The following is an 18,978-nucleotide window of genomic DNA, read 5'->3' on the forward strand; positions in this document are numbered from 1 at the left end:
GCCCAGTAAACAAAGAAAATCAACTGCTCCTTGCCCAGTACCTGAAATATGGCCCATTGCATGGTACCAAAGGTAACTGAAAACGTGTTGCTTTTTTTTTAAAGTGACTGTCTTAAATCTTCTTGAAAAAACTTTTTTGTTAAGTTGCTTGCTTTGACATGGAATTGGAAATATTTTAACTTGCAAAGGAGATATTTCCATTTTCATTTTTGCTGAAGCTATTGCCTGCACTAGACCTGAATTAGCAACAAAATACCTGTCACTGAAATCGTCTTTTCTGACAATTATCTAGTCATTGAAATGACTTTACTATCTGTGCTGTATTCTCTGGTTGTAGTTTGCCTCACCTCCTTTGGCTCTTGTCAAAGGTGTTCTGGGAAACTACTTTCTGTGAGGACACTGAAACCTAAAAAGGCTCTTACAGCTCAATGAGACATATATTGCAGTCTCTGGAATCTCCAAGTTGCCTTAGGATGCGGAGTCTCCCCTTCCCACCCTGCATCAAGAATTTCAGGTTAAAGCTTACTCAGCCAAAAGAAAGAGAAGGAAAGGTCTCTTGGGGTGAGCATGAAGAGGACAGTCCTAGAGAGAGAAACAGCGGTGGTGAGATTCAGCACCCCAGTGTCCTGAATTAGATCAACCTCCCTCTACTCCAACCCCAAGTGCCTGAAGACCATCCTAGGCCACCTGGTGTAGTCTTGCTTGAACCCAGAGTGTTCAAAACTGGCAGACTGTATCTATAATACACTAGGAATAGATTTAAAATAGGGGGGTTTAGTTCTGAAATCAGGTTCTAATTAGAACCAGTCTTCCCCCAGTGGCTGAAATCAGGTAAGATTGGAATTATCGGTTTAACTGTAAAAAGAAAGCTTTATATCTGAATGCCACCTCAAGAACAATTTGACTCGTAACAAAAACACAGTGAAGTGCTAAGATTTTGAGAGCAAAGTAAAAAAAAAAAAAAAAATCAGACAGAAAATCAGGGTGGGTGCTGATGGAGCTCTTCACAAGGCAAGCTTGTAAACAGGAAAGCACATAGTCAGGATGTATAATCACTTCAAATGTAACAATGTTAAAGCCCGTAGTGTGGTAATGAAAACAGAGATTGCACATATAATGGAAGCTCATCAGTCGAAAAATGAAAAGGACAAGTGGCAGCATAACCGAACAAATTCAAGGCTCTCCAGTGAGATCCAAATTGTGCAAATACTGCACCTGCAAAGGTAGATGGGGACTAAAGGAGGAGTGCCTATCACATCCCATGCATTTTCAGCACAGAAAGAAATGGTTAAATGCGGGGGTTGGTATAAATGATAATACAAGGTGAAGAGATGGAAGAATGACCTGAATGTAAGCTTTAATCTAGAAAATAATGTCCTATGAGATGCTTTAGTCAAGCACAGTACAGCCTTGCTAATTTGCGTTTAAACCAGATATACTATGATCACAGCAAACATTCACAACAGAGGAAAACATCTTGCTTAAGGGTGAAGATAAAATTCTCTGGAGCTTGTGGCCTCCTCGCTTTCATCTAATCTTTAAAAAGCACTCCTCTGCCAGAGAATCACTTTGATTAAGAAAACAATGCAAGAAACTGCGACAAGAATCTATTCTATTTTAGCAATTTATGAAAGGGTTTCCTGAGGTCAAAATGAATGTTATCAGACTTTGTTTGATATTATTCCACATAGTAGAAATTTTGGGTGTAACAGTTCCTGGACTTCACTAATGTATTCTCATTATATTATATATAAATCTTTTTTCTAACCTGCTGGAAGCTTTATGTTCGCTGTGAGATCTCCCTTGTCAGACAAACACACTGCGTATTAAATTTTGTGGTAGAAAAAAAGTTGAATCTTGCAAGAGAGCCAGAGACAGTTACCGTAAATCTGGGAGGAACAGTTCTGTGTGGGGCCAGGAATTGCTTGGTAGTGCAGGTGGAGTTAACACCAAGCTGAAGTGCTGATTTTATCCATCCACATGCCTCGGGATGATCAGGACTTGCATTCTGCTCCCTATTATGGATCATTTCAGTAGCTGCCTCATAGGTCACTGGAACCTTTAACTGCCAGCTGCCACCAAGTGATGGGTGCTTGGAAGCTAATGCCCATTTTTAGCTTTTCAATAACTGCTCCTAAGGGTTGGAAGTACTATGGTTAAAATTTTGTTTTTAAACCAACATTGACCCCATAAATTTACCCAAAAATATCTGAGGATACAAAAAAGACTGAAGAAGTGTTGGTCAGATTATGGTGCTCTCTTCTTCCCCTAAGCAGACACGGACAGAGAAGTCAATATCTGCTGAGAATTGCTTTATTACACTTGTCAGTGTACTTCTTTTGTAGTCTGAGGAGATGTTATGGTTTTTAGGTACTTCAAGAAACCACATAGAGGGAAGAAAAGCGATGCTCTTACTAGCATGGAGCAGATTGGATGCCCACTCAAGCTTTTTTCACTTCTTTCGGAGTTGGGGTGCCTTTATTTTTCACAGGTGAACCAGAACAAAAACTGGAATGGCAGTGTAATTTCCAGACAACATAGACTTTTGCTTTTTATTCAATAAAATTTCATTACCTCCTCATGCAGCATAAGCATGATTTTTTAAGGAATTAGCTCCAAAGAAAAGCTGAAAGAATATTCTTCATCAGTAGACAGCATGACTGCTAGCACATAGCAAATTTCATACTCAGCTTGCCTTTCAGCCTTGAGGGGTTTACAGGGACAGATTTTGTTTGCTTAGTTTTTCAAGACTTTAAGCAGGAAACAAGTACTCTGAGAGCATGAAGGACTAGCTCATTGTAAGGCTGCTGTCTGCAAGAGTATAGTGGAGAAAAAGCTGGATCTAATTGTGGGGTGAACAATTATAATATAGCATGGACAAAAGCATAAATAGATAATAACGTAAGCAGAGTATACTTACAAATAGGCGAATAAATTTATTCAATACTAATCAGCTGCTTCAATCAATTGAGGGAAAATTATGCATGATTTATGTTGCAAATTCCAAATCTTGGTCTGACCCCTCTTTGCAACCTGTTTTGTATGCTGGTATCTGCAAACAACCACGTGACTGCATTTTATTAGAGAAGGTATTTAGGGGATTCACAAATGAATGAATCTCTGAATAATGAGCTTGAGCTGTGCATTTCGCTTATTCCAGCTTTATATTTTGGAGACTGCTTTTATATTTTGGTCTTTATTCTAGGTAATAGTTTAAAGTCTGTCTAATTCTCTGAGCGCTCAGAGAGAACATCTTTAACAAATCTATTATAACTCAGCCAGTCCACTTACAAAATTGTTTCTACTCCTTTAATTTGGACTTGCTCAAAAACCCTCAGCAAAACTGTGTTTTTTGCAGTTTACTGGAGGGAGCAGCAAATCTAGAGCCTGCTTTGGCCCAGGATGAAGAACAGAAGTTCCAAATTCCTGGTAATCATTTCTTGCTTTTCAAAAATTTAGGACATTGATGCATCTCTACATATCTCTGTATCTTTGGTCTTTCCAACCTAGCTAAGATACTAGCATTGCAAAGTGTCCAGTGGTGCAACTGTACTAAGCCAATGCAGCAGAGAGGTCAAAGCTCTGGGCCACAAAGATGAGGAGAGGCATGGTGGCTGCATATCAATGACTGTTTTACTCCTTGCTTTAGTGCCATAGTAGCCACGCAAAGGCCAAGAGAAAGAATTTGTTCCTTAAACTGGGAAACAACAAATAAGACATTTGTAAAGAAACGACCAAGTTTTCATTTTGACAGTGAAAAGAACTCTACCTTTCTTCCAAAGGTCCAGAGAACATACTGCTCTCCGTGTATTGACACCAGGCCCAACTGCTGCATCAGTGGTCTGGTAAGACCTTCTGATGGACCCTGGCATTCTCTCACACACCTTGTCCTAGAGAAGCAGTCCCCAACCCACTGTTGCTATCTGAGACGTGCAGGGAACAAGTAATGAAGAAACAAGCTAGGAAGGAAAAAGCAGCAGCTCTGGTCACATCTTTATTTTAGGTGAGTGAAAGATAGCAGAACTGAGAATTAATCCTTCTGAATCAATTCAACCAGTATATCTGGTTTATAATATTAACTTTTCGCGAGATGCAGTATCCAGTTATTTCTAAACTTCTAAATGTAGATTCTAAAATGTTGTTACACAGTCTAACATAATGCTGTTAGTTGCATAAAAAGAGCAGTAAAACGTTTCTTCACCCTAAGGAATTACCTCCCCCCGCACACACACACACACATACATACAGCCTTTGCAGAGATCCATTATCCTATGTTTTTCTTTAAGCAACCAGCCTGCTTATTTCATCGAATCAAGGAATAGCTTACTACCCAAATTGGATAAGCAGTAATACAGCATGTGGAGCTAATTCTGATCTAAAAAGTATATTTGCTATAAACAATTTGTTGAAAACTCTCAAAGTTTGCATCTTTCTAAAAAGCAGCCTCCAGACATTACTAATAAAGAATAAACCTGAGAACTACATAAGCAATTCACCAAATAAAAATAAAACCAAGGCTCAGCTCTTACAAATGCATTATTTTCAACAAATATCTGGACCCTCAGTTATATGGAATAACAAGGCACATTACAAAATCAGTAATTAACAAGTGGTTTTGAGTACAGATTGTCTAAAGGTAAATCGGTGGGAGAAAAACGTGCATTTCCTCCCAAATAATAAAACGCTCCCAATTTTTGCCAAGCTAGAGCTCTGAAGTGGCACCTGTCAGTCATTCCAGTCTACCTGACATATTTATGTCAAAATTGGATATCAAGAGGAACACCTCAGCTGTAAAAACGGCATCTTTTAAAAGCTGCTGAAATTTCAAATAAACTTAATAGCCAACATGTAAAAATATTGGAGGTTATATTCTACAAATGTAAAAAAGCAGAGATATATTTTTAAATGCATTTTCTTGCAACAGTTTGGAAGTTGGAGTTCTTCAGTCCTTGTTGCAAAAACTGTTGTGTTTTTTTTTCCTAATTGCCATCTTTTCCGACTCTACCACAGATGGTGCTAACTTTTACCTATTATTAATAAAAGATTCAGTAATGAGAATTTAGCTCACAAGTTTACTGGAGCTATATGAGACAGGAAAAAAAAATTAAGTTCATCTTTCCATGAATATTTACGTTTTGAAAGGATAAACTACAACAGGACTTTCTTCTACCATGTGATATAAGATGGGCAGTTGAGTGACTGAGACAGTTACATGTATTTGATAACACTCTGAGTTACAATTCGGGCATTGGAATACTACTTTAGACAAATAATTTTCATCTTTTCATGCTGTTTAGTCACAGTTTAAATTAGCCTTATTTGACCTTATTGGATGTATTTATGAGGTGTGTGATATTCTCCCCATATATAAAAAGTAACCATATACTTGCAATAGGAATAATGTTATGTAAAACAAAAGCAAATCATCACCAAGAACAAGCCCAGGTTCTCCAAGAAAGATTATATAGTGAGGATGACTGCTAAAAAAAGGACGTTGACTTGAAAAGACCCAGAAGTCTGCATCAGCTCAGAGCTGTGATACATTTTTTTTTTTTTTTTTTTTTTTTTTACAGGTGAAACCTTTGCTTTGTCTAATATTGCACTAGCTGAGAAAGTCCTGTCACCACTCCCTGCCTGACTTATAAATTATCGCTGCTGTTAAGCATTTCTGCTTGACAGGTCCAAGTCAAAAACATACACTGCATCCTATCAAGTCCACTGATAGAGTAAACACAAAAATGTCAAGGTAAGAGTTCAAAGAGAGAGGCAAGCCATGGAGTGAAGGAACTGTGATTAATCAGAGATTGTTTACCTCAGATGCCTATACACGCCCTGGACATTTCATGAAAACACTTAAATAGACTTACTTTCTTTGTGAACAACTCTTCATTATGGGAGCACTTATAAACTATTCTCCTGAGGCAATATGCCCGTTCACAGGCTACTTTAAAGGAATATTGGTATATGTGAAGAATATAGGACTCTAAATGTTTTCTTTCTAATAGCACATTAGCATATTTAAAAGGTTAAGGTTTCTAAAGAAAATAGAAGTGATGGCTGGGCTACGTTTTAATGTATTTTGTAAAAGTTAAGGTCCAATTGCGAAAGACAACATTATCTTTCTTCTCAGATTCATAATGGGATTGGGTTTGGTCTTTTCCAGCCCAGATTTGTTGGACAGCTGCAAAGGAAGCTGGTGCTGTAATTTGCAATGCATGTTATGCAAAGAGACTGGCCAAGGTGACCTTAAGCACTTTTTCAGCCTTCAGTTCCATGATGTGCCAAAGAGGAGGTATAAAAGTCATCATTTGGGATGGCGAGGGGGAAGGCGGGGGGAGCATAGAAAGGGCAAAATAAATGAAATCAGAATCTGTATTCTTGAAAGTTGCTCGGAGAAGATGAAACAGAAATTGGTCAGGTAGGTTAGAAAGAGGAAGATAGGAAGGTAAATTGGATGACCCCTTAAGATCCCTTCTTTCTATTTGTAGATTATGTGTCGAACACTACCTCAGCCACACTGCAAGATCAAAATAGGAGTCTCTGCTTCCATCTGTATGCTCCCCTTTTCCTACTATTGTCATACTCACAGATACTACGTTCGAGTATGTTAATTAGATAGCAGCTCTGCAATGATGCTGACTTTTTTTTCCTCCATATATGTCAGTGCATGTGAATACTTTGAGAAGGAACGGTAGTTACTACACATCAAGAAAGCAAGATCACCATTTACCAACCTAAACACCATTTCTGAGAAGTAAATGAGGAAAGTAACAAACACAATTACCTCACGATCCATTACACAATCAAAAAATGAAGTAGCGACCCAAATAATAGAAAATCAGACTCACCATGATACCACATCTAGTTTCCCAGCCAGTAGTTAGGAGCTTTTTCTTTGAGAAGAATTAACAGCTCTTGGAAGTGCGAGCTTTTTTTCTAGTTTAAATGCATTCTAACTGTTGTCCTAAATTTTAATACTGTTCCCCATCTAAGATCTTTCCATATAATTTTGCTAGTCTGATAAAGCATACTTTCTGAAACTGGTCAGTCCCTCCTTTCCCATAATCTTAGGGTAGCTTTTGACTCCTATTAATAATTTTTAAAAAACTGGCATTCAAATAGAGCTGCAAATAAGCTAAGTAATATTATCTAAAGGCAAAAATATTTTCTGACATTTCCAATTAAAGTAAACTAGAAGAACCAGAAAGTCAAGTGCTAGGGTTTACATCTGGTCATAATTTTTCAGTGTCAATGTAATGGAGATCTTATCAGTAAGTTGTCCTCATTTCTTCAGAAACTGTTCTAGCCACCGACATATCATTACTTCTTCATTACCATAGTAATTGTTTAAAAGGCACTGACAAGGAACAAGAAATATTAAGGAAAATTAATCGTACAGTCTATTACTTTTTAGCTTGGTAAATACTTATAGAGTCACTGATTGATTTCTCTCATCCAGAACTACAGATATGGAGTACTGCCAGACTAAGGAAAAGAAGAGAAGGAGCCGAGTAAAGGGAGAATTTGGAAAGGGAGCATGGGAGTTGCAATGCACAGCTGAATATAGTGCTCTACAGTGCTCCCCAGGTCTACCTGGGGAAGGGGAGTGCAAGGAACTTATTTCCTCTTCCCACCCAGGTGCCCACTCCCACACTTGACCGGGCCTGTGAACAGGAAGAAGTGCTTTGCCTCCTTCACGTTCCCCTATCGTCATCGTGGCTGAACTGACTGCTAATTCATTTCAGTGACACCTGAATGAACCTTGAAACCTCACTGAAGTGACTATCTGCAAAGGGTGATGCTTCACCACTCAGCCTCAGGAGCAACACTCTGCTCCACTGTGCAACCGTGCTTCTCCCTCACTCCTCCCCAGGGTGCTGTTGGCTGTCTTTTAGTATTATTCCCTCTTCCTTCCTCTTTTTCTCCTACTCTTCAACTTCCCCAGCAGTCTCTTCTCATGATATTTCTCTCTCTCTCTCTGGACCTGAAAGGTTAAGTAACTGTTATTCATACACAGCATCATAGATCATTGCTAGATACAGCTTTAGTGACCTAAACTCTTCAATATCTGTTTGAAGACCTATGTAAAATGAATCACTGCTCTTAGCCTAGTGTCTAGTAAATAAGTCTGCATCTTTTGTCACTGCCAGAATGGTTATGCCAGGTTAACGATTTGGACGCACCGATTATCAAGAAAGTATTCCTGGCCACCCTGTCTCATGTGGGGCTGTGCAGTCTTCTTTCTGCTTTCTTTGCCATTTTTTTTCATTAAATGCATATAGTATTATAACTTTGGTATTGTCAAAAAAGCAAAGAGACCAGCTGGTCAGATATGTAATACGCTGAGAAACAAAACTGCAATGCTTGCTGAGACATTACATGCTCTGCAGGGGGAGGGGTGCTATGGCAGAAAAGGATTCGTTGGAGCTGGTATTGCTGGCAAAACTGGATTATTGCGTTCAGTTCCTACAACTGAACTTTTATTTCTTTTATCCTACTTCAATATACTATTCCTTATCAAACTAAACCTACAGAGGGAACAATCTTCTCTGTGGTTTATCTTTTTCTCAATCACTTTGCCAAACAAAATGTTTCTCTATACCAGTTTGTTGAATAGCTGCAATTGCATGGTAGTTTTAAATGGAGCTTAGAATTGTTCACAGCTGAGGTACTATCACATTTGAGCTGCTTTCCGTTTCCACTCAGTAACTGTTTATCTAGATCTATCAGATCTAGGTAGGACTACTGTGAAAGCTATTGTGAAGACTAATACACAGAGCTGACAGCTCTGGGCTGATATCCCTGAACCGAAGTGTGGTTACCCTGCAGTGTGTTACCTGTCAGAAAACCCTCAACACCTTTGTTTTTCAACGGACATATGGAAATAGGAAGGTGCAAACAAAGTTTCCTTCTCAGAGTAACGTATGGTCATGTCAGATCCAATAATGATTGACACCAAACCAGTGCAGCTAAACGATGAATGAAAGGACTCCACTTGTTCCCAAAGGAAGTGTAATCCCTAAACTTCTGAGATTTGACTAAGTATTCTCTCATATTATGTGGTGCCGGGACTAAAGCTCGAATGGATTGAGATACCATGGCAGAGACTGTACTCGTGAAACTAAAAGAAATGCTCCAGAAATATCACAAAAAGTCACTTTTCATTATTTCTAAATTAAGTTTTAGATGGTAGAATATCAGATTTAGGATGTGCTTAACATTTCTATGGAATAATTCATGGGTTTCATACAAGAACTTGAACCTGAACTTGACTGATTGTTTTTGCAAGCTAGGGCTTTCAGTCAGGCTCACTAATATACCATGATGAATGGATAACCAATTACATAATTAAAACATTTAGCTCCTCTCAAAATGTCTTTTGCTTCTAAAAGCATCATTGTTGAACAAAAAAGCATCATTGTTGAACAAGCCATGTTACAGTTAATCTCTTTGCTTTGGAAATTGTTCACATCACCCACTGCGATCCTTGACTTTTCACCCCTATAGTTTTCTGTCTTGCACAATAATTAATATCTCTATTAAGAGGAAAGTGTTTTGGAAGTCAATAAAGTAGAAAAATTCCCTGCACTGAAAGCTAATCTTATCACCTACCTAGACTTTATGTCTTCCTTGTAAGACTGCCTGTGCGTTTGTCTGTGAGGCAAACCTCACAGAACAGACGATGTCATGCAGTTTGGTTCTTGATTCTAAAATGAGGATAACCACTCTGTACTTCAAAATACAGGTAAAATCTGCATTTAACTGCTTACCCACATAGCAGGGATGAGGGACGGCAGGGCAAATGGATCAGCCAATCCACTGAGAAAGGAATAACACTTGAAAGAGGAAAATGGACATATTTCTTGTTCAGCATGGATTCCAGCTTTCTGGAACATGGAAAGTTGGGACAACGGGCAGTTTGGGCCATGGTATGTGCTGGAAGGGTAAAGAGGTCATTAGTCTTCATGCAATAACGCTGCTGTTATGTGGCTGTGGCCATGTCGGCACTCTTGAAATGGCCATCTTGTCATTTTCTGGATAAGGAGAAAGTGCCACCTTTGCAAGCAGCCTACGTACTTGATCCGGATCTTTAAGGACAGGACGTTGGTGGTGAGTTGAACATATTTATGTGACCAGCTGTGGTAACATTTTTTGCTGAAAAAAATTCAGCATAGGCAAAACCGTAAGGCCATAGGAAACCCTGCTAATGCAATGAATAGGACTCCCTGTTAAATTTAGCACGTAACATTTTACAAAGTGATAGGCTGGCTAATGACAGGCTAGTATGTCACTGGAAACATTTGTGTGCAAAGGGTTGGCTTAAAGCATACTTAGGCAACAGCTTGTGCAAACGAAGAAGGTAAGAGGCAGTGTGACAATTGAACCTCGGGAAAAGCAACATGCAAAATATACTTAAAGCTCACTGAATCCAATTACTGAAAAATCCTTTTTTTCTCTTAGAAATAGTACTTCAGCTGAAATTTATAAATTTCAAAATGTGCCTTTTCCTTTGAGATATTTAACCTGAGTTGCCCACATCAAATGAGCAATTACTTTTCTTGATAACATATCTTATTAAGATTAAGATTAGATTCTTTCTAGATTAATATTCTCCGGCCTTTTTAGTTAGACTCCTTCAAGCATTTTTAATTATACCCAAAAAACCCTAGGTAACGCTTGTCAAATTAAGGTCCTACAGGCTTGTTTAATTTAATCTTTCTGACACCAGTTGTTCATGATAAATAAAAATAGTACAGATTATTGAAATACAGGAGATGAGTCATGAGGGAAAGTAACCAGCTAAAAGAGATGCGCAGTGTCCCTGAATTTTAACAACAAATATTTTGTTGATGATCACTTGTGCTTAATTAGATTTTATTACTCTAGCAATCCACAAGGAATAACTATGCTCTGGAAAAATTCCACTACTTCTTACAGCTGTCTTCTGCCTGTGCAAATTCTAACAAAAACAAGAGTTCATGACTGATATACGCCTGTAGGCAGGTAATTGTAGGCACATTATGGTGAGCATGTAGTAGGAGTAGTCAGCCTACGCTAAACTGAGGAATTAGGCCAGCTTTTCACCAGTGCAACTGGAGAACAGTTTTTTATTCTCAGGCAGATCCTATTGTGACATAATGTGAGTAATCTACCTGTTCCTCTCCTGTCTAAAGAAAGCATACCTGGAAAATGTCTGTTCAGGTATTTCCCAGGAAGAGTAGGGAGTCCATAAGTGCTTGAGCAGGGGGTTAGACTAGATGATCTCCAGAGGTCCCTTCCAACCTCAGCCATTCTGTGATTCTGTGAAAGGGTATTAGACTGTTAGTTAGAGGGCAGAAAACAGAAGAGCTATCTGACACACTGGGCAAGACTACATTTGGCAAGACCATCTTTGTTAACAGGCTTGCTAAACTAACGAGGAGTGCTCTGAGCTAGGTTCACTAGGGCATGGAGACCAAAGCCTGAACAGCAGTGGAGGAATGGGGACAGAGAGGAACTGTGAAGGAATTGCTGAAGTTCACCTAAAGCAAATGCAAATTCTGCACCTGGGACAGAACAGCCCAGCACAACAAGACAGGCTGGGAGCTGGCTAGCTATAAATCAGCTTCGAAAAAAATGGCCTGGGGGTCCTGATGGCAAGCTGAAAACGATTCAGCAGCGTGCCCTTGCAGGGATGAAGGCATATGAGCCTGTATTAGCAAGAGAACAACCAGTAAGAAGTGACTTCTCCTCTCTGTTCAACACTCATGAAACTGCATCAGGAGAACAGTGCCCATTTTTGGGCTTCTCAGTACAAGAAGGGCATTGACTTACTACAATCCAGAGGAGGCCACCAGTATGACCAGGGGCTGCAATATAAGATGCATGAGGAAAGGCTGATGGAGTTGAATTGTTCAGATTGGAAAAGAAAAAGCTAGGAGAAAGGAGAGTATTTAATTATTGTCTACAATGACTTAAAGTATGGTTATAGAGAAGGCAGAGCCAGATTCTTCTCAAGGGTTACAATGAAATAACTAGAATCAATGGACACAAGTTGAAGCAAGGAAAATCCTCATTAAGTTTTGGGATAAAGTTCTTCACAATGTGAGTGGTTTAGCACTGGAGCAGAGCTTCAGACAGGCTGCAAAGTCTCCACCCTTGGGAAGACTGAAAACTTTGCTGGACAAAGCCCTGAGCTACCTGATCTAGCTTTGAAATGGAGCTAACTTCAAAGCTGGCTCTGTTCTGAGTAGGAGGGAATGGATCAAATGTTCCCTGAATGTCCATTGCAACCTAAATTATTCTGTGATTCTGTGATACAGATCTGAAATTACTGTACTGAAATTGGGGAATGCAGCTACATGTTTTAAGAGGGCTACAAAGGAACTGACTGCTAGGGCAGTCTAATTACAAAAGCAGTCACTGCTTGAACTATAAAGAAATGAAAGCTGAATAAGAAGGAAGTAGCTCAAAGCTAGGCTGAGATATGGTAGAGGATGCAACATGATTATGCTTCATAAGTTATATACTAAGCACCAGATGCACTACATTAAGATCCCACAAGTCCAATTGGCTTCATTAGTGATAGAAAGCTCACACATTTCACAACGGTAGCATTAATGAAGATAATCGGAACATTGTCAAGTACACCTAAAGCTTTTTTGTTACTTTGCATCATACCACTTTACAGCTTCTAAATTTTACAGAGAAAGCAGTCATTTAATCTAGCTTATTTTGGCACCTGCAATACTTTTGATATTCCTGTTCTGTGCATTTTCATAAGTGAAACTCATTTTTGAAGGGATCATATTCTCTCTTTCTCCTTATTAGGAGGCTGCGGGTTATTCACCACACCGTAACTTTGGTAAATACTTCTCTGTTACTACCCTTGACTAAAACATCACTCCTATCCGAGATGACGTAATTTGTTTTGCCAGTCATGTAATTTCAGCAAATGCAGTTGACATAGCAAGTACTTTTTTTCTACTTTGAGCATTGCAAAGTCCTAGCTCCCATAATTCACACAATTGTGAGTGCCGTTGATACCAGCTGTCCGTGCCTTTTTTTTTTTTTTTTTTGCTTTGTTACTTTCTTTACAACATCTGGATTAATTGTAGTACGGAGAATTATAGTTCACGACATTTAGTCCAGAGCATCTACAACTCCTGATGGTGCTCATGTATTCCATTTTATTCCTTATTTTTGTGCCAGCTGAACAAAAAATTATATAAAACAGTAGGTGATTACTGTTCTGTTAGAACCATCTACTTCCCTGCTGCTGCCCTTTTGATAAACCCTATTTTCAACTCATTCTACTGGGACCAAGCATTAGCAATGTCCAAAGGCTTTTTCATTAACTATTCTGTCAACCCAGTGACTTCCCCAACCATTGACAACTGCATTCAGTTTGGACAGAATTTTGGAAAGCTAGAGGTTTGTAGTCCTTATTTGTCACCTAAGATGTTTGTATAGTGTTTGTTTGTGATCAGACATTGGATCAGATTAACTTTTGGTTGGCTCTTAACTTTGTATTTGTTGCTAAAAAATGATAGAGAGAGAGAGAGAATACAGACCAGTTCAATTCCTCCCATCAGGGCAAACATTAAACCCACATATGACTTCATAATTTCACTCACCTAATGCTTTTTCATTCCATCAGAAAATAAAGGTTTTGTACAGTAAAAGTAAATAATACTTATATGACTTTTTTAAAATAGGACCCTAAAGTTCATTAAAACTCTAAAGAGTTTGATATATTTCACTTTTGAAAATTCCAGAACTAAACAATAACATAAAGAAAATGCTTTCAGATAAAGAAAGTGTTTTCAGATACAACTCACATGGATTACTCTTGCATTTTTGTGTTCTTATAACGGGTACCTACCAGTTATTGTTTAGAAAGAACACTGGGAGACTGAGTCTACGTGGGTGCCACTGAAGAACAAGTGTAATTGAGAATCTGTCCCCTTATTCATTTTCTGATTTTATTTTACCACAGGACAGGGAACATCACCTTTCTGACCAAATATTTTAAAAAGAAGGGCTACTCCCAGAAACCAATACTCAGCTATAACACCGACCCCAGTCACTCTGATGTTTCACTGGGTGGCTTGAAATGTTGGCAGTCAGTAAAGTTCTTAAACATATTGATCTATGCAATGTCTCAATGCTTTGATGAAGATCATTTTGGTAATCCAGAAGCTAGCTTAAGCGTTGCTACATTTCAGTCTTCACACTTTGCGGTTCTTTGAGATTTCCAGATATGTGCGAAGTATCATTGTTTCCCTACCAATAATGAGTTATTTCTGGGTTAGTTTATTACAAAAAAGTCACTTAGCAGATTCATTAAAGAAAAGGAGGTTCAGAACACAGTCGTCACACACACACGTTAGGCATCACACTTCCAAACAGAAACACTTGGCTAAAGACATTTCTGCTTGCACTAAAACAATGTAACTTGTACCTGAAGAGCAGACAGTCTTTGACCTTTAGATTACATAAAGATTAGATAGGCCTTAACTGAATTCCTCGCAAAAGTTCATTTCTGATGAGTCATTCACTAGTATAAAAGTGATGGGCTTACTTCACCCATCACTCAACTCAGCTACGGGCTTACAAATCCTTTTAAAACTGAAATGTTTATCTCTTATCCAAGTTTCTATCTATGGTTCTGTTCAATAACATCTGACAAAACAAGGACAAGAAACAACACATATAAGAAAGCTCAGAAGAGCCACTTATTGTCTATTTACAAAAAAATTCTTTTTTAGCAATTCCTAACATTGATGTGGCTGACAATCTTACTCTTCTCCATGATACAGATGACTTTCACACTTATGTTTCCACTTGTTGTCATTTTACTATGGATATGTTACTATTGCAACTCAATATTGTACTCAGTTACTAAAAAACATCCAAACACAAATGGAAATAGAAAGCAGAAATAATGTATTTTTCTTTTCTTTCTAATCAACAGTAAGATACCATAGGTTTTCTGGGAATTAGAATAGTTCTGTATTTCAGAATACCCAAAATTCACTTCACTGGTATCAAGTAAACTTCTTAGTCCTAAATTTTCCATCCATGCCTTTCTAAAGAGCTAAAAAAAAAAAAAAAAAAAACAAGAGAGTCAATAAAACAGTTCTAGCATTTTGGCTTTTCTGATAATATCTTTAAACAATGGGATATGTGGAAAATTCTGACATTTTCAAATAGTATCCCAATATATTTGCAACCATGATAAGGAGGAGGAGGAGGAGGAGGAAGCCAAAATGATAACGAACAGGGGTACTCTCTTTTATAAGACTTCAGAGGGATCGTTTCTCAAAATAGGCTTTTAGAAAAAAAATCTAACCTTTCAAAATTTTACATTCAAGAAAAAAAATGAAAAAGTTTCCAAAATCTAATTAGGAAGGCTCTAACCTAATTTCTATGGAGAACAAAATGGAATAATGTCACAGAGGAAAGAATCTCTAGAGATGTATTTTAAAGAGCTGCTCTCAGAAATATTAAAAAGAAAAGAAGTTAAAATTAGAGTGGAATAAAATGTTTCTAGTGAGACTAAAAGGTCAGACTTAGTCGAAAAAAAGTTAGGGATACGTGTGCATTGAGGACAGTTACTGATTTCCAAGACCATGCTTTATTTACTGGTATATTGTCTCTCACTGTTGCAGAAAAGTGCTTTTCTGTACAAAAGAGTAAACTAAGAACAGCTTCACCGACATCAGTATTTCCTCTAGGTTTTCTAACTAGTCTCAGAGAAAGTTAAAAAAAGTAAAATAGAAACATTTCCTCTCCAAATCAATTTATTATCTCTGATTTCTTTCCATCTTTCTTTGTCAATATTAAGTTAAATAAAGCTTGCAGGTGGATAAGTAAGGGTGACTGCCCGTTTTATTTGAAATCTTAGAAATCCAGTACAATCATTTTTATTCTTTTTTCAATTACATTTGTGTAGATGCTTTTCCCTTTCAAAGAGCTCCTCTCAGCCAGATTTCTGTAACAAGCATTTAGAAAAGAAAGGCAACACTGTGTAAAGCAGTAAAGCAGTATTTCTTAAGTAAATTTTTCTTTAACTGGTATTCCTACCTGACATGAAACTTCCTTGTCTTTTCAGGTCAGAATGAGTTCTTAAATTTACTAAAATATAGGGTCAAACATCTCACACTCCAGCTCCTTTGCTCTCAAGAGCAGACAGACTAGGGGTGTAGTATCAGGAAGAAATGTAGATATTTCAGCCTTCTAGGCTATCCTCAGTCTGTTAACAAAGTTCCTAGCTACACATTCCCCTTGCTGTGTACTTGCTGTTAAGCAGGAGTAACTGGGTGGCTGTACACCCACTCTTTGAACAGGCTCCCCTGCCAACTGCTCTGATTATCATTTATGTCCTGGTGCGTATTCATAAGCTGCTCAGGACCAATGCATTAGACCACCACATCTGTTGGCCAGAAACCTCAAGTGACGCCAAGTGCTCGGTTGAAGATCGGCTGCACTGACCTCTCTGCTGAAGTACAGAACTCCAGCTTCACTGGAAGCTGATTATTGTTTTTAGATGAGGATACAGAAAACAGTAACTCTTTCCAAAGTCTGGGCTCTCATACAGGGGCATCTCACCTCGCGTAGCCACACAATCCCAGAGAAAGGGATTGTACGCCTGAATGACGTACTTCTAAATCCCAGTATTGCAAGGATGGTACCAGGTTCTGCTCCACCCACTTCCTCTCGTTTCTGCCCACACTACTTACTCTCAGAAAGAACCTAATATACTCCCTCTTTCTCATACTAATCATGCTAATATCATCCCTCTTTATCAGAAAACTTCTGATAGTGAAGCTAATTCCATCCCCTCTGTTGTCACCAGTAAGGGTATAACACAGAGCATCTGACCCAAGTTGAGTCTGTACAATGGGAAAGTTTGAGTGGAGATACAAAAGCCACTATATGGGACATGTTGTGAGACGGAAATTCTTTTAAGTATATGAAACTTAAAATAATATGGAGGGTTAGAATCCCGTTATTATTTTCCTCAGTAAATGCCTGAAGAAAAGTTAATTGGCCTGTCTAAACAATTTGGCAGTAACACTTTGTAGTGTTCAGAAATGCACAGACAAACATGTACTAGACAGAATCTATTTACCAATAAATGCTTAATATTGACTGATGCATGCAGAATCCTCAAGAAAGCCCATCAGTTCTCAGTCTTTGACACTCTAACAGATGTGTTTCCCCTGAAAACTAAACCAAACGTTATATTTCTAAGGGATAGCCAAAACTGTGACATAGTTGGAGCAGACAAAGTTAGAACTAGAAAATAATACCAGAATCATTAAGTCCATACTTCCAAAATCCAGGCAGTTAGGTAAGACAGCAAGCATAGGAGCTGTTTGGTGCACTTCAGAGTCAGACCCTAACTGCTTATGCTCACTCAAGCTAGGTATTTTAGGTCAAGTTTTTATTTTCTACAGTACTGCATGTTAAGGTCAACCAAAATTGTTTGAAAACTCATTCACTGGGACCCAAATACTCTTATATCCTAGAGGAACATTTCCATTTCAAAATGCTGAAGCAGATAATTTTAGTTTCTCTTTATATTGCTTTTCTTCAGAAAGAAAATATAGTAGATGCACACTAGATAAATTGTTTGGCCTGGCTGGCCAGATACAGTCTGTCTGTTTGTAAAGAAAAGATGCATTGAATGTGTAATCAGTTTTTAATTTTTTTCATTTGTCCTAGAAATACCTTTTCAATAAAGTACTTAAATGAAGGAAAGGATATAATATTTTGCTGCGAGCCTCCATCTGAGTTTTAAAATAATAGATCTTACTCTGTATCAAAACAAGGTGATGCTCTCTAGCTCTTTGTCATCGCTGGTTTTATTAGTTTCAAATGTCGTGGTCACTAACTCTATATTCTTTTCATGATTATATCTGCAGTTTGTGGATTTGCAACTGAGATATTCTACTGTGAGAATTGCAGTGATTTATCTTTCCTTCTTCTGTGACATGAAGAGAGTCTTACAATTTTCCTTGAGAAAACAATTTTACTTGGGCTTCCTACAATCAGTTAAAATTGTTTTACATTTCTAATTCACATTTCACTTTGGCACTGAAAGGTTACTAGAGAGTTTATTTTGCTTAAGCATACCAATAGCTCAAAGAGACTTCTCTAATACATGCAGAGAAAGGAATCTCTGTGTTATTAATGTTGTATGTTGCATTTTGCCTGCATGCAAAAAAAAAAAAAAAAGTGTCTGTCTTCCTCTAGTGTTAATAGACAATTAAGTGCAAAAGAAACTAATTAAAAATATAGAGAGTGATACTTTTTATATCCTTCAGAAGTATTTGCATGAGTTGCACAGTGGTTCATTGGTCTATCTTTTATAGCTCTGGTTAGCCCAATATATGTATTTTTGATTATTTGGAAAGTGCTTTTGAACTACTATGCTCAGCCTGCAATAGTTCATATTTGCTTGTAAAAGAAAGCAGAATCCATTATTTCAAAGGGACTGTAACAGAGCATTTTGCTTAAAACTATCCATAGCAGCACTCTCGCCCTACCTAGTAGAGGTAAAAATTTTTTGTTTTAACTTCAAGCTTATTCTATGGTTGTGTAAGCCATGATTTTACACATTCCTGACACTCAGATGCCTACAAGGGAGTTTAATTCACTTAGCACCAAAACCGCTTGGCGATCTCAGGCACAGGCAACCAGGTTACTGAAGTTTAACAAGCTATGTATATCAGGTGAGCTGGGATAACTTTATCATCCAAAATCAGGTGCAGGCTGAGCCGAGTCAGATTGCCTCATGCTTGCCTTACAGTCTACAATACTTCACACCGACACAGTTCATGTGTCTCAAAGTGATGAGAACAAATTTAAGCTGCAGTATCTTGATCATTTATCTGAGCCCAATCTGCAAGTGCATGCTTTTTGCAGCAGAACCATCACTGATGAGAGCTATTACTAGCATAGTGCAGTAGCAGCGATAAGAGCTACATT

At 38.1% G+C, this 18,978-nt stretch overlaps 1 protein-coding gene across 2 annotated transcripts in view; it reads right to left on the reverse strand.

Annotated features, from left to right (window-relative positions):
• Positions 1-18,978, reverse strand: part of WDR11 (WD repeat domain 11) — a 172,284-nt gene that overhangs the window by 129,094 nt on the left and 24,212 nt on the right. The window contains exon 2 of one of the 2 annotated variants that reach the window (XM_068951572.1): positions 11,184-11,301. The exons of the other annotated variant lie outside the window; for it this stretch is intronic. The gene's annotated coding sequence lies outside the window, so the exon portion shown is untranslated. The remainder of the gene's footprint in view (positions 1-11,183; positions 11,302-18,978) is intronic. 2 annotated transcript variants of the gene reach the window in all.

Source organism: Struthio camelus, chromosome 7 (assembly GCF_040807025.1).
Source record: "Struthio camelus isolate bStrCam1 chromosome 7, bStrCam1.hap1, whole genome shotgun sequence".
In the NCBI taxonomy this organism is placed as follows: domain Eukaryota; kingdom Metazoa; phylum Chordata; class Aves; order Struthioniformes; family Struthionidae; genus Struthio; species Struthio camelus.